The following is a 16751-nucleotide window of genomic DNA, read 5'->3' as shown; positions in this document are numbered from 1 at the left end:
AGACTAAAGGGATGCTTAAGACTTTACTGACAATACATGCAGCCACTTTTATGAGTAGCCTGGTAGCTTCCTCACTGCCTGAGTTCTTATGATGTCTAGCTGATACCTGCTTGGATCTTGATGCTGGTCCTGTGACTACATCAGGGGGAGGCTAGTGGATAGTCTCTCTTTGCCTCCCCTAGATAATTTATCTCCTCAGTCATTGGTAGTGTGTCTGGCTGGCCAAGAGATAGATCTTAGTGAGGTCCTGATGGGGTTAGGCAGTTGTGCAGCTGGCAAATCTCCTGGCCCTGACTGGATCCTCTCCAATCTGTTTAAGGCTAACATCGAGCTGTGGGCTCCACTTCTGATTAATGTCTCTACTGCCGTTTGTAGCCAATTGGCAAGTACACTCTGGCAAAAAAGGGGAAGCTGTATCTGGCATTCTTGGACCTAAGCTCTGCTTTCGACTCTGTTAACAGAGCCAAATTGTGGAACATTTTATCAGCTACCAGTACCTTCGCCGGAAATGGGAGCAGGGAGATTGGTCAATAGTTTTTGGGTTCACTTGGGTCAGCAGAGAGTTTATTGAGTAGTGGTGTGACTTCGGCATTTTTCCAGGCGTGTGGAGCTTGAAGTTGAGATGTTCCATGGGGGTGGTGGTGTTGTCGGTGGTGGTGGTGCACTGTATGGTCTCTTCGTGGATGATGGCTTTACCTCCTCCAGGCTTGTTGGTGTGATCCTGGTGAATGATTTTATATCCTTCAGGAATCACTGTGGAAATATCTGCGGGGATGTGGGCTTGAGCCAGGTCTCAGTGACAAAGATGATGTTGGGGGCGAGTGTGGTGATGAGTTCTCATAATTCAGTAAAATGTTTGCATAGTGAGCATGTGGTGAGGAGGTTGCATGCGAGTTGGTGTTTTTTTTCAGGGGTGTCTGTGGTGTGTTCATGGTGGGGCTGGTCAGTGAGCTGGTGTGTGTGCTGTGGCAGGTGAAGGTCCTAATGGTCCTAAAGTGGAGCTTGGGTTGGCGTGGTAGTAGTGTTTGTTGTGAAGTCTGGGATTCAGGGTGTAGAGAGTGGTGTATATTTGAGGGGAGGGTGGACCAGCGGTTGTGGCAATGGGCATGGTCCAGGCATGGATGGGTGTATGCAGTCATGCTACGGCCTGCATTAAGTACGTCATGTGGTGGGCAGGGCTTCTGTTGGCAGGAAGAACAGTGAACAGCCACTTTTATGAGTAGCCTGGTAGCTTCCTCACTGCCTGATTTCTTATGATATCTAGCCGATACCTGCCTGGATCTTGATGCTGGTCCTGTGACTACATCAGGGGAGGCTAGTGGATAGTCTCTCTTTGCCTCCCTGTCAGAGTCACCAGATCCTCGGGGTCCGTGCACGTTCCCAACACTTCCACCACAAGACAGCTCCAATACTCTGATTAGATTTATCACAGAGTCTAAGAGAGTCCAAGTGGGGAAAAGGGGATTAGGACGGGAACAGCTGGGAAGGAGACCTGTAGGAAGCAAAAGGTTAAAACACAACATCAAAATTACATCTCATGAAATCAGTACCATGCTACAACTCTAAGCTTCGTCTTTTCTGAAAAAACATGAACAACCCTGGAATAATCCTAAAACTGACTAGGCTTTAGATGACCGAATACCTGAGGAGGAAACAGGAAAAGTTAAATAGGACTTTCAGATTCAAGTACTTTCTTTAGCATGAGAATCAGGAAACACTCTGAGCAATTTCTAAACAACCATATGAATCTCCTTTTATGAATACATATCAGGAACACACAGCATTACATCTAAAATTCTGGTATTTTTGTGTTCATCTCAGAAAAAACATTTGGAAGTAAACTGCGCACATTGCAGATTTTTATATGAGTATTAAACACCATAAAGGTTTGTGCACCATGAAATCACACAACGTAGATTCAAGGAATAAATCATGCGACGTGTCAACTTGAAATGCTACTAAGAAAATGTCTTAGAATGGTAGCGCACAGTAACTTACATTATTTATACACGAGGAAAGAATTGCGTGTCTTGCCGATTCAAATGCCACCACACAAATGCCAAGAAATAGTAGCACACAATGAACAACATGAAAAGCACTCAGGGAAAGAATCGTGCGTCTTGTCGATTCAAATGCCACCATACAAATGCCAAGAAATAGTAGCACACAATGAACAACATGAAGAAACACTCAAGGAAAGAATCGCGCATGTTGCGATTCGAATGCCACCATGTAAATGCCAGAAAATGATAGCGCACAATGAACAGCATGAATTACACACGAGTAGGGAATCGTGCGTTTCACCGATTCGAATGCCACCATGTAAATGTCAAGAAAAGATGGCGCGCAATGAACAACAAAGTTAAATGCTCATGAAACGAGTTGCACGTCATGCCAACTCGTAAAACATCATGTAAATGTCAAGAAATATCAGCGCGCAATGAACAATAATGTAATAACGAAGTCAAATCTTTATGGAATAAATTGCGCGTCCTCCCTATTTGCAAACCACTATACAAATGTCAAAAAATGGCAGCGCACAAGTAATCTGTTATTCATTCAAGAATAAAAAGCAAGAATATGAAGATTCTCAATTACGGTGTTGGGAAATGTCCAAAAACCGTCTTACCGCCTGGAAACAGTGATCACCAATGAGAGATGAGTGCAGAAGACTGGAAAATCCAAATAGGCCGTCGGGACAGGAGCTCAGGAAGAAGCTGCTGCTCTGCACCGGGACCTCTGTATAGTGAGCACTGGAAGTTGGGCTGACTCTCTTTTATAGAGTCTTGGCCCAGCCTAGAACCACGCCCAGGCATGTTGCAGGGAAAGTCTCCAGAAGGCCCTGGAAAGGGACCACACCCTAACACACTCTGAATGTCTGCAGCAATACATTGTAAATGTACAGTATTTATAAGCACCTTAAAAATGAATCTTTTGGATGGAATTCTGCAATGCAAAAGGTTAAACAACATATCATCACAATGCATAAATTACTTTATCTTGCAAGTGTTGGGTTTTTGCATTCTAGATGCCCGTAGAGCGCGCACTGTCCTGGTGTTGACAGTACTCCCCTCTCCCAGGCGCGCTCTAGGGCCTGGTTTATCTGGATTAAGACGATGAAAATGTCTCACAAGTACTGGAGCATGAACATCAGATGCGGAAACCCATGAATTACTTTCAGGGCCATAACCTTTCCATGAGATTAAGTACCATAGGTTATGCCCTCTCAGTTTAGAGTCCAACACTTTCTTGACTTCATATTCTTCTTCCCCCTGTACTAGAACAGGAGCTGGATGAGGGCGGACCTTTTGGACTGCCTTTTTTAAGAGGGAAGTGTGGAACACTGGATGAATCCGTAATTATTTTGGCAATTGTAGCTTATAGGTCACAGAATTGATTTGCTGAAGAACAGTGTAAGGACCTATAAATTTGGGGTTGAACATGTGCTTCGTCTTGAAGTCTATATGTTTTGTGGAAAGCCACACTTTGTCCCCAGGTTGATACTGCGGTCCCTCACAATGTTTCTTGTCATAATGCTTTTTGTATTTTTGTTTGGCTTTTTCTAAATGTTGTTGAATCGATTTCTGAGTTTGATGCAAATGTTGAATGATTTCTGACACAGCTGGAGTGAGAGAGCTTTCTTGAGTAATTGTGATGGGCAAGGTGTCAGGATGATAGCCAAACAAACCAAAGAAGGGTGTAATCCCAGTAGAAGTGTGGAAGGAGTTGTTGTAGGCTAACTCAGCTAACCAGAGCATTGATGTCCATGAATTAAGTGCTTTTTCAGCATTAGCACATAGGTATTGCTTTAAAGTCTGATTTAGTCTCTCCGTTTGACCATCTGTTTGAGAATGGTGGCTAGTAGATAGGGTAGATGTCACTTGGAGTGTTTTACACCATGTCTTCCAGAAGTTGGAGGCAAATTGCGATCCCCGATCGGAGAGGATCACTTTTGGCAGTCCATGATAACGAACCACTCTAGTCAGTAAGATAGTTGCCAGTTCACTAGAGGTGGGTAATTTCTTACAGGCAATGAAATGTCCATATTTTGTGAGACTATCTACTACCACCAGAATTACTGAATGCTGTTGAACCACTGGCAGACCTGTAATAAAGTCTAAAGAGATGTGTTCCCACGGACGACTCGGGGTTGGGAGTGGGTGTAACAACCCTTTCGGTTTTGAATGACTTGTTTTAGTGCGAGCACAGACTTCACAGTTGTTTACCATTGTTTTTACATCCTTTGTTAAGGTAGGCCACCATAAATAGCGTTGGATTAATTCAAGAATTTTAGGAGTACCAGGGTGACCTGCTGTAGGTATAACATGCAACCAATGAAACACTATCTTGCGAAGTTTGGTAGTGGGCACGAACAAACGAGCATTGTGAAAGGGTAATCCTTGCTTGATTGATCTTTTTGGATCTGCTTGGGCCCACGCCTGCCATTTTTCAACAGTGAATGAATTGCGGATGTCTTCAAAGAAATCTTCTGTTTTTATGATACATAGGACCTTGTCAGGAGCAATGATAGCTCTGGAGGTTTGAACTGCAGGCAATGTGGTAGACTCTTGGCGGGACAAGGCGTCAGCTTTGCGATTATCTTTACCAGGCCGGAAGGTTACCACAAAATCAAACTCGGCAAAAAACAGCATCCAGCGTAATTGCCGAGGAGTCAAAAGTCTGGCAGAACTCATGAATTGAAGATTGCGATGATCAGTATATACTGTGACAGTATATTTAGCTCCCAACAAATGATGTCTCCATTCTTTAAAGGCGTCACGAATCGCCAGAAGCTCTTTTTCAGCAATGACATAGTTCTGTTCGGCTTCGTTCAACTTCCGAGACATGTAAGCTACAGGATGAAGCTGACCAGTGTCTTTGTTTCGTTGTGACAAGACTGCTCCTATCGCCACATCTGAAGCATCAGCTTCCACTATGAAAGGTCGATCCGCATCTGGATGAGTCAAGACTGGGGCAGTGGAGAAAGCTTCTTTCAAAGTTGAAAAGGCTTGATCTGCTTCTGGGGACCATACAAATTTTTCTTTCTTTCTTAATAACTTAGTAATTGGAGTTACTGTCTGGGAGAAATGATTGATGAACCTCCGGTAAAAATTAGCAAAGCCCAGGAAACATTGTACATCACGAACAGTCTTTGGGATGGGCCATTCAGATACGGCTTTTACTTTCCTTTCTGCCATCACCATACCTTGAGGGGTAAGGATAACCCCTAAAAACTCAACTGTGGTAACATGAAACTCACACTTGGTTAGCTTGCAATATAAATGGTGTTTTCAAAGGGCTGTCAACATTTTCTTGACATGTTGAACATGTTCATTCTCATTGTCTGAGTAGATCAAATGTCATCAATGTAAACTATGGCAAAGATATCGAGGTACTCTCTAAGAACGTCATTTAAGAAAAATTGAAATGCTGCTGGAGCATTGCACAGACCAAAAGGCATGACGGTGTATTCAAAAAGGCCATATCTTGTTTTGAATGCCGTTTTCCATTCGCCACCCTCTCTCATTCTGACCAAATGGTAAGCACCTCAAAGATCAAGCTTCGTGTAGATTTTTGCTTTCTTTACTTGTTCCAGTAAAACCGGAATTAGAGGCAAAGGATATTTGTTCTTGATGGTGATTTTATTCAAGCCCCTATAGTCGATACAAGTTCGAAGCTCTCCGTTCGCTTTTGGAACAAAAAACAAAGGAGAAGCTGTGGGAGACTTAGAGGAGCGGATGAAACCATTCTCTAAGAATTTATCCAAGTATTTTCGTAAATGTTGATTTTCAAATTCTGACAGGGCATACAAACGACAATTGGGAAGTATCCCCCCTGGGACTAGATCAATTTGACAGTCATAAGATCTATGCAGAGGTAAGTTCTCTGCTTCCTTCTCATCAAATTCATCTTCATAAGACGAATACTGTTTGGGCAACTGAACTTCTTTCTCTGCGGCGGTAGCTATGTAAGAATGGCGAACTTCCGATTCTTGAGTCCTTTGGAGACAATGTTCTTTACATAGCACTGATGAGAACATGATCTTTCGTTCAGCCCAATTAATCTCTGGATCGTGATGAGTTAACCATGGCAAGCCAAGGATGATCCCATACTGGGGAGCATGGATCACGTCAACAATGAGTTCCTCTTTATGTTTCTTTCTTTGATTTTTACCTTCACAAATTATTGTCAAGGGGACAGTCTGAAGAGTTATCGGACCTCCAGTCAAGAGTTTTCCATCAACTGCCTGGATGGTTTCTGGAGTCTTCTTTTCAATACATGAGATCCCCCATGCACGAACCAATTGGGCGTCAACAAAGTTTCCGGTAGCCCCAGAGTCGACTAGAGCCTTCTTGAATTAGGTCTTTTTCTTGACCTGAACTCTTATTCCCAATTTTAGATGTTTGGATTGTGAAGGATCCACGGTGACACCCAAGAGCAACCCTTCTCTGCAACTTGGGTGCTTTAGATTTTCCAACTCGACTGATGCATTGGTTGCAACTTTCTGAACTGGGCCTCGCTTGCTCTTTGTTTCGATTGGACAATCTTTGGCGAAATGACCTTTCTGCCCACAATAGAGACATTGCCCATTATTTCTGCGTAGGTCCTTTTCGTCTTTGGTCAAAGGTCTCCTGATGGTTCCAATTTCCAATCAGTTCCGGCGTTCTTTCTCTCTGAGTTCTTGGGTCTTTGTTATCATGAGCATGCCAAGAATGTTTTTCAGTCTTATTACGCGTTCCATTTTGTTCATTTAAACGATGATCAAGCCTCAAGACAAGGTTTAATAAATCTTGACAGTTTGCAGGTTGTGGGTCGATTTGCGCTAAGATGTCTTTTAGCTCCTCTTTGAGTCCCCTGTAAAACAAGTCTGCTTGTTTTTCTTCAGGCCAGGATGTCTCAGCAACCAGCCGATTAAAGTTGGCTAAATATGACACTAAGGCCCTCATTCTGACCCTGGCGGTTCCCTACCGCCAGGGCCAACGGGGGCGGGAGCACCACCGACAGGCCGGCGGTGCTCCCTTGGTCATTCTGACCGCGGCGCTTTGGCCGCGGTCAGAACGGGAAAACCGGCGGTCTCCCGCCGGTTTTCCACTGACCCTTAGAATCCTCCGAGCTGCGCCGCCGAGGGGATTCTGACCCCCCCTACCGCCATCCTGTTCATGGCGGGAAAGCCGCCATGAACAGGATGGCGGTAGGGGGGGTCGCGGGGCCCCTGGGGGCCCCTGCCGTGCCCATGCCCATGGCATGGGCACGGCAGGGGCCCCCTAACAGGGCCCAACTAGGCTTTTCAGTGTCTGCGATGCAGACACTGAAAAGCGCGACGGGTGCTGCTGCACCCGTCGCACGCCTTCCACTCCGCCGGCTCGATTCCGAGCCGGCTTCCTTGTGGAAGGCGCTTTCCCGCTGGGCCGGCGGGCGATCTGAATCAGATCGCCCGCCGGCCCAGCGGGAAAGTCAGAATACCCCTCGCGGTCAATTGACCGCGGGGCGGTATTCAGGCGGATTCCGACGGGCGGGCGGCAACCGCCGCCCGCCTAGGTCGGAATGACCACCTAAGTCTTGATTCCCTTGGCGTAAGTCTAATAATTCACGATCTGCTGACTGTGTTACAGTTCTACGATCGAAAACTCTCTCGAATTCACGAACAAAAGTTTTCCAGTTGTACAACAGGGGACTATTTTTACGCACAAGAGGAATAGCCCAGGAAGCTGCATCTCCAGACAGATATGACAACAAGAAAGCTACTTTAGACTGGGCATCGGGGAAAGTATGTGGTCTGCAGGTGAAGTGAAGTTCCAATTGAACCAGAAACGATTGCGCTTTCAAGGGATCACCTGAGAAGCGTTCTGGGGGACCTAAAGGAATGGCTGAAGGAACATTGAGGGAAATGTTAGTCGGACTACCTCCAGAAGTCTGAGAAGAAGTACCTGGCCAAGACACACCTGTGGGACTTTGTTCTTTCTTCTCAACCTTATTCTGTAACTGACTCACCCTCTCAGCTAGACAATTTGTCAAATCCTTTGATGATACCACTTCTGACTGGAGCTGGGTGATAGCCTTGACTAGCTCGTCCAGTGTGGCCATGCTGAGAACATACACAAACCAGGAGGATAATAATTAGTGGGCTCACTATTCTGTCAGAGTCACCAGATCCTCAGGGTCCGTGCACGTTCCCAACACTTCCACCACAAGACAGCTCCAATACTCTGATTAGATTTATCACAGAGTCTAAGAGAGTCCAAGTGGGGAAAAGGGGATTAGGACGGGAACAGCTGGGAAGGAGACCTGTAGGAAGCAAAAGGTTAAAACACAACATCAAAATTACATCTCATGAAATCAGTACCATGCTACAACTCTAAGCTTCGTCTTTTCCGAAAAAACATGAACAACCCTGGAATAATCCTAAAACTGACTAGGCTTTAGATGACCGAATACCTGAGGAGGAAACAGGAAAAGTTAAATAGGACTTTCAGATTCAAGTACTTTCTTTAGCATGAGAATCAGGAAACACTCTGAGCAATTTCTAAACAACCATATGAATCTCCTTTTATGAATACATATCAGGAACACACAGCATTACATCTAAAATTCTGGTATTTTTGTGTTCATCTCAGAAAAAACATTTGGAAGTAAATTGCGCACATTGCAGATTTTTATATGAGTATTAAACACCATAAAGGTTTGTGCACCATGAAATCACACAACGTAGATTCAAGGAATAAATCATGCGACGTGTCAACTTGAAATGCTACCAAGAAAATGTCTTAGAATGTTAGCGCACAGTAACTTACATTATTTATACACGAGGAAAGAATTGCGCGTCTTGCCGATTCAAATGCCACCATACAAATGCCAAGAAATAGTAGCACACAATGAACAACATGAAAAGCACTCAGGGAAAGAATGGCGCGTCTTGTCGATTCAAATGCCTCCATACAAATGCCAAGAAATAGTAGCACACAATGAACAACATGAAAAAACACTCAAGGAAAGAATCGCGCATGTTGCCGATTCGAATGCCACCATGTAAATGCCAGAAAATGATAGCGCACAATGAACAGCATGAATTACACACGAGAAGTGAATCGCGCGTTTCACTGATTCGAATGCCACCATGTAAATGTCAAGAAAAGATGGCGCGCAATGAACAACAAAGTTAAATGGTCATGAAACGAGTTGCACGTCTTGCCAACTCGTAAAATATCATGTAAATGTCAAGAAATATCAGCGCGCAATGAACAATAATGTAATAACGAAGTCAAATCTTTATGGAATAAATTGCGCGTCCTCCCTATTTGCAAACCACTATACAAATGTCAAAAAATGGCAGCGCACAAGTAATCTGTTATTCATTTAAGAATTAAAAGCAAGAATATGAAGATTCTCAATTACGGTGTTGGGAAATGTCCAAACACCGTCTTACCACCTGGAAACAGTGATCACCAATGAGAGATGAATGCAGAAGACTGGAAAATCCAAATAGGCCGTCGGGACAGGAGCTCAGGAAGAAGCTGCTGCTCTGCACCGGGACCTCTGAATAGTGAGCACTGGAAGTTGGGCTGACTCTCTTTTATAGAGTCTTGGCCCAGCCTAGAACCACGCCAATGCATGTTGCAGGGAAAGTCTCCAGAAGGCCCTGGAAAGGGACCACACCCTAACACACTCTGAATGTCTGCAGCAATACATTGTAAATGTACAGTATTTATAAGCACCTTAAAAATGAATCTTTTGGATGGAATTCTCCAATGCAAAAGGTTAAACAACAACATATCATCACAATGCATAAATTACTTTATCTTGCAAGTGTTGGGTTTTTGCATTCTAGATGCCCTTAGAGCACGCACTGTCCTGGTGTTGACACTCCCCTAGATCATTTATCTCCTCAGTCATTGGTAGTGTGTCTGGCTGGCCCAGAGATAGATCTTAGTGAGGTCCTGATGGGGTTAGGCAGTTGTCGAGTTGGCAAATCCCCTGGCCCGGACTGGATCCTCTCCAACCTCTTTAAGGCTAACATCGAGCTGTGGGCTCCACTTCTGACTAATGTCCTTTCTGCCGTTTGCAGCCACCGGCCCTCCTAAATCTTAGCCCCACGCTACTATTGTCTCCATTTTTAAAAAAGGTTCCAAAGGTGATCGACATTGTAATCGTCCCATCTCCTTGATCAACTCCACTGCCAAAGGTATGGGGAGAATACTGTTTGAGCACCTATGGACATGAGCCAGCGAACGTAATGCAGTCTGAGCTGCAATTTGGTTTTCATTCTGGCCTGCAATTTGGTTTTCATTCTGGCCTCCATTTGGAGCAGCCAAATTGTACCCTCTAATTGGCAAGTATACTCTGGCAAAAAAGGGGAAGCTGTATCTTGCATTCTTGGACCTAAGCTCTGATTTTGACTCTGTTAACAGGGCCAAATTGTGGAGCATTTTATCAGCTATGGGGATGGAACAGTATATAATCAATTTTTAAAGCAACTTCACAGCGAGACGTTGTACAAACGGAGATGTTGAGTAGCTGGTTTTGCTCCAGGCATGTCATGAGTTGATTGTTGATTATCTTTTCCAGTACCTTTGCTGGAAATGGGAGCAGGGAGATTGGTCAGTAGTTTTTGGATTCACTTGGGTCAGCAGAGAGTTTATTGAGTAGTGGTGTGACTTCGGCATTTTTCCAGGCGTGCAGAGCTTGAAGTTGAGATGTTCCATGGGGGTGGTGGTGTTGTCGGTGGTGGTGGTGCACTGTATGGTCTCTCCATGGATGATGGCTTTACCTCCTCCAGGCTTGTTGGTGTGATCCTGGTGAATGATTTTATATCCTTCAGAAATCACTGTGGCAATATCTGCGGGGATGTGGGCTTGAGCCAGGTCTCAGTGACGAAGATGATATTGGGTGCGAGGGTGGCGATTAGTTCTCATAATTCAATAAAATGTTTGCATAGTGAGCATGTGGTGAGGAGGGTGCATGTGAGTTGGTGTTTTTTTTCAGAGGTGTCTGTGGTGTGTTCATGGTGGGGCTGGTCAGTGAGCTGGTGTGTGTGCTGTGGCAGGTGAAGGTCCTAATGGTCCTAAAGTGGAGCTTGGGTTGGCATGGTAGTAGTGTTTGTCGTGAAGTCTGGGATTCAGGGTGTAGAGAGTGGTGTATATTTGAGGGGAGGGTGGACCAGCGGTTGTGGAACTGGGCATGGTCCAGGCATGGATGGGTGTATGCAGTCATGCTACGGCCTGCATTAAGTATGTCATGAGGTGGGCAGGGCTTCTGTTGGCAGGAAGAACAGTGAGTGGAAAATCCAGTCAAGAAAACCCTGGTGGAAAAACACAGAACAGCTGTGGTGTCAGTGGATCAGACTTAACACATTTAGGTACAACCTGGTATTTTTTTATAAGTTTCTCTCCGTTCTATATATTTTCTGTATTAGAGACATTACAGCCTGTCATGTGTTGTCTTTTTTCAAAGCAGAGAGCCAATCTTCCATAGATACAGCATGACCAAAACCTTCCATGCCATCTGCTACATTCACCAAAATCTCATAAGTTTTTTAGTTCTTCAACTTTTACCAAAATGTGGGGCAACCAAGATAAAAAATCAGCAAACTTGTTTTGGAACCTCATAGTTGTAACACCACAGTTTAGGTGCCAATTTTGCCAGACCGGACAAGTACTTGTTAATGCCTCTCGGGCTAATCACCTTCAGCAGATGTTTGTGATTGATTCGTAACTCAGTTAAACTTCCCCAAATATACATCCTAAAACAGTCTATGGCCCAGATAGTAGCTAATGCTTCCTGTTCTGTCACAGATTAATCTTTTTCAGAGCTGAACAAAGACTGAAAAGGAAAATCTTTAGTTTTTTCTGATTTACCATACAGCTGCACTAACACCACCTCAATCCCCACAACAATGGCATTCATTTTAAATATGGTTTTCAGCCCAATCTGAATGAGAACCAAAACACATGCCTTGCAAATGTCTGCTTTAACCTCACAAAATGTTCTCTGTTGTTCTTTCCCTAACTCAAATGATTACCTTTTCCTCAACAACCTCAAATTCTCTGTTTTGTGTGGGAACCCCCGATAAACATGAAGTAATATTCCACTAAGCCCATAAATTACCTGAGTTTGCCTTTATCATTTATACTATCTGTTTTAACTATGGCACTCAAATAAGTAAGAGTTTGATCCGTCTCCATAATCTGATATCACATATCCCAGATATTCCAACTCTTGATTAAAAAATGTGCACTGCTTCTTCTGAAGAGTGAAAACTGTGGTTTCAATTGTACTAAAAAAAATGATGTAATATTTAACTGTTGTTCTCTACTGTTAGCCAAAGATTAAAATATCCTTTGCATTCTTGCCTTCTGGCAGAATTCCGGCTACGGTCATAATGCCATAGACGGTTGGTAGCCACATCGATGGTATGTTGGCAGCGTTGCCATGGCGATAGGCGGGTTCGCTGCCAATCTTATAATGAGACTCTGCCATCTTGAATCTTTGGACTCTGGGAAGGGGGAGAGGGGCGGGAGAGACCCCTGGCAGTGCCAGGTAAGGAATTCCCTGGCACTGATAGTGCCTACCGCCATGGTTTCCGTGGCAGTACAGAAACCACGGAAACCATTGCGGTGGACGGGGTCAAAATGCCATGGGTGGCCAGTGATGGCTGAAGTCTCCAGCCCGGCGGTCATTACCGCCGTGGCGGTTGGTGTGTTAACTTGGCGGTTTGGCTTTGGCCAAACTGCCAATGTCATAATAGTGGAGGTATGTACCTCTAGCCTGTTGGCGGTAATACCTCCACTATTACACCGACCGCCGGGGTCATAATGACCCCCTAAGTGCCTTCAGTGTTTTAATTCCAGCGCTCATTCCAAAGAAAGCATGACGTGATGCAGTGGGAGTGCTTATCAGTTCACTTGTCCCTTTATGATATGGCAAAAGGAAAGTAACAAGTGACAGAAGCTGACAGAAGCTTTAAAGATAGTCTGCAAATGTTGAAGTCAGGTTCCTCGCAGCGAGGTGTACTATTCCTAGGTGGGCTATGCGTGCTTAGTGTGCACTGAGAGAGCTCAAGTGCAGACCTGTGCAAGAATTAAGGTAGATCAAATGCATTAGTAATTAGGGGCATAACGCAGAGCCCTGCAGCCCCTTGGACACAAGGGGGCACCAAACCCTCCAGGGGCCATGATCCTTCAATGGGGGTCCATTCAACCCAAGAAAAATGAACATTTGTGAGATATGGGGGACTCAGGCCCATCATCACTTTAAACATGGGGACCCTTTCATTTTGCATTACACCACAGTTAGGGAGGCTGACGTTGTCAGGTACACAAAGCCTTAAAGATTTAATTAAGTTTTGCATAAATACTCTTCTACTCTTTGTGTTGGTGGATTTGTGGATTCCTTAGTAGAGGATGGAATCAGTTTTTTTGTATATTTAGTGGAGGAGAATTTATACCTTGAATTTGTGTGGATCTCTTAGCGTTTTCTCAGTTGTTCTTGACCTGTTTCTGGCCAAGTCATCGCCAACTTGTGATGAAACAAAGTCCATTTTCATGAAAGAATCAGTTTCATTACGAAGCAATTCAATGACCTCCCTTCAAGGCCAGGCACCACAGCAAATCAACTATATACAGTTTGCAAATCAACAAGCACATGACCATACTATGCACAGTGCTTAATTTGAGCCTTTTGTTGCCCATAAAGGTACAAAACTGAAAGATGGCAGAAGATAAAGACTGAAAGACTGTCAAAAAGGGAGAAAGCAGAAGCCTGATTGAGATAACGGAGTAAGGAGTCTCTACTAGTGGATAAAAGAAGCAAGTGGCGGATTCAAGATTTTGAAGCCCAAGTACTTACTGCACTGACACCACTGCCTGTGGCAAGCTTCCAAGCGGAGTGTTGGGCACCAGCACTTATTCTCTCACAAATTAACCACTGATGGCACTTTAACTTGGATCTGCAGTATATGGCTGCATTCTCATGAATTAATGTCACAACACAATCACTAGAAATGTTCCTTTTTAGGATGGTGCTCACTTGTCCCTCGCTTCTTTTGCCTCACCATGCTGCACCCTCAAAGACTACATGGTCTGTTGTTGTTTTACTGCCTTCATGTGTCTCCATAACTGGCTCCTTGCTGATCTGAGCTGTGGTCCTGGCTGATGCCGTCATTAATGCATGTGCCAAGTTTCATCTGAGCACAGTAACATGATAATGAGGTTTTTCTTCTTTCTTATTTCCAAAACTGTTCTGTTCATTCTCTGCCCATCTGGCTCTTTGAATTGCTATTATGCACTTCTACTGGCTCCTTTCATTCATTCCTACATGTCCTCCACAGTATGTTTATTCCTCTACTATTTGTTTTCATTCTTCTTGCTCTGTCCCTGCACCGCTTCTTTTTTCTTTCCCCTTCATCTATTTGAATACACGTACTCATCCTTGAAGCAGGGCACTTAAGATGTTTTGACATTGCACAATTTCTCAGTGAACCCTCATATATTTGGACTGATGCCTTCAAACAGTGTCTTTTGAAACTCTTAACTTGAGTAGTCATCTGCTTCAACTCTTCTCACTGCACTGTTAAAAACATAACTGGCTGTATGTCAGAATACTGATAAGAAATATATTGTCTGTAATAGTAGTCACCCATGAGGTAGACCCTAGGTAGGGTGTATTTAAATTAAATGGTTGGACAGGAACTTTTAAGTTTTACATTTCCTGATACTGAAAAACTCCTCAATTAATTTTTCACCACTGTGAGGCCTACGTGTTGCAAAGGAAAACATTGAGTTGCCTTACTACATTTAATAAGTGCTTACTTTTGAATGGGAACAGGTAAGCATTTCATGTTTGGTATCTATGAAATTGTAACTACAAATCCTCTTTGATGATAAAGTTGTATTTTAAGTTACAATTTTGAAAATGCCACTTTCAACTGCCCTTTCTATTTGGTGCCTGCAGCCTGTCTTATGTCACATGACTGGGTGTAGCTAACAGCTGGACTTTGTTTATTCCTCCCAGACAGTCACACAGTAGAAGGAATAGGTGTGCTTGGATGGGCTGCCACCTGGTAGGATGGGGGGCATAGCTTGGTTCAGACTCACTTACAACTTAGTAGTCTGTGCCCTGCCTTCACATGAAGGACTTGTCACCACTACATTGTTCACATAGCCAGCTTGGAGCCAGTACAGATGAGGCAGGAAAGATCAAAGACTTCAAAGGTAATTCTCTAGAAACTTCTCCTACTTCAAAGTGGGTACCAGTTATAAATATTGGACCATCAGACCCAACTGTCAAGACACTCCAGGACCTGAAGATGCTACAGAAGAAGAACTTTGGTGCTGCTTTGTTGCCAGAAGGGCTGCCACTCTCCTGCCCTGCTACTCTGCTACCTGCTACTCTGATTGCTGAGAAGGAAGACTAGACCTGCCCCCTTCATCCCAAGCTGAAGTGACTGCAAGGGTTAATCAGCTGACTTCCTGTTTTGAATTACAGGGACATAACAAGCTCCATAGGCTCCCTGCATCTGCCCAACTTACCTGCTGCCTGGATCTGAAGTTAGACCATCAAATGAACCTTCCTGAGCCCTGCTGGCCTCTGCTGGAGTGAGTCCCTGACCCAGAATTGCTGTCCCTCTGATCCTGGACCCTTGGTGTCGCATCAGGTGAGCTCCTCTGAAGCTTCTGGGCTCTTTGAAAGCACTAACAAGCCTGTTCCTGCCAGGATCTCACCAATCATGCCCCCCTGCCAATGCTAAGTTCAGGCGAACCAACTCTTCATACTACAGCGACTGCTAGCGATGCCTTGCCGAGTAAGATCTGCACTTCATACCACAGCATCAACAGCTTGTGATGACTGCAGCATGAAGCTCCACGATACCTGACAGGATTTTTGCACTACAGTGATGATCATCCTTGAAGCCCGGCTTGCTCGGCGCGCTACTTCGACAGCAATCGACGATAGCCTCCCTCCTCCTCACAGCTTCTTCCAGTGCAAATGGAACCCTTTTTGCTGGATTGTGAAGTTAACTCTTTCAGACTAGCCTGGTCCCTGCATCCAGCCCACACACCATCACAGTCTGAACTTTCAACTTGTCTTGGCCAACTAGATGGTGGAGAGTGGTGCTTTGTACTTTTTTAGCACTATTTTTGCTTAAACTTTTACAATTGTATTTCTCTGGTTCTTCTGATTGGATTTTTGTTGTTTTGGTGTCAAATTATTTATTAAATATTGTTCTATTGTGCTAAATTGGTGCAGATATTTCTTGTGTTGTGCTTTGACTTTATTACGTTTTGAAGTGCTGCATAAATAATTTGCAAATAGCCTCTAAGTTAACTGCTGCTGTGCCAAACTACCAAAGGACTAAGCACAGATTAATTTGGGGGTTGCTTGTAACTTCAACCTGAGAAGGTCTGTGATTGCTGCTTGAGTAGTGTTTCACCCCCCTTCAACCAGCAACTCAAATTCTTATGGCTTATGAGGCAACAGTATCTCAGTCTGTATTCACTCAAGGATTTTGCACCAGTTTTCCATACTCAATTACATAGTGGTAGCCACGCCATGGTAGTTCAGTTATTGTGACTCAGCATGTTTGCAATAGAAAGAAGGTAGAGAAGAGGCACTTGCTACAGGTCTGCAGGGACTGCTTTGTGCTCTATTTGTTATGATGTTGCTAATCAGAGCTCGGTGGGAGGCATAGCTGGGAAAGAAGCTGGTCAGAAGGTATAGATGGGAAATGCCACAGGAAACTACTGGTTACTGCATTT

At 44.2% G+C, this 16751-nt stretch overlaps 1 protein-coding gene across 5 annotated transcripts in view; it reads left to right on the top strand.

The window, feature by feature from the left end:
* Window positions 1–16751, top strand: part of LOC138246167 (sulfotransferase 2B1-like) — a 182833-nt gene that overhangs the window by 81741 nt on the left and 84341 nt on the right. The gene's annotated exons all lie outside the window — the stretch shown is intronic.

This window comes from Pleurodeles waltl, chromosome 7, assembly GCF_031143425.1.
Source record: "Pleurodeles waltl isolate 20211129_DDA chromosome 7, aPleWal1.hap1.20221129, whole genome shotgun sequence".
NCBI lineage: Eukaryota > Metazoa > Chordata > Amphibia > Caudata > Salamandridae > Pleurodeles > Pleurodeles waltl.
The sequence above is the reverse complement of the archived record's forward strand: the minus strand, read 5'-3'. Positions and strand labels throughout refer to the sequence as shown.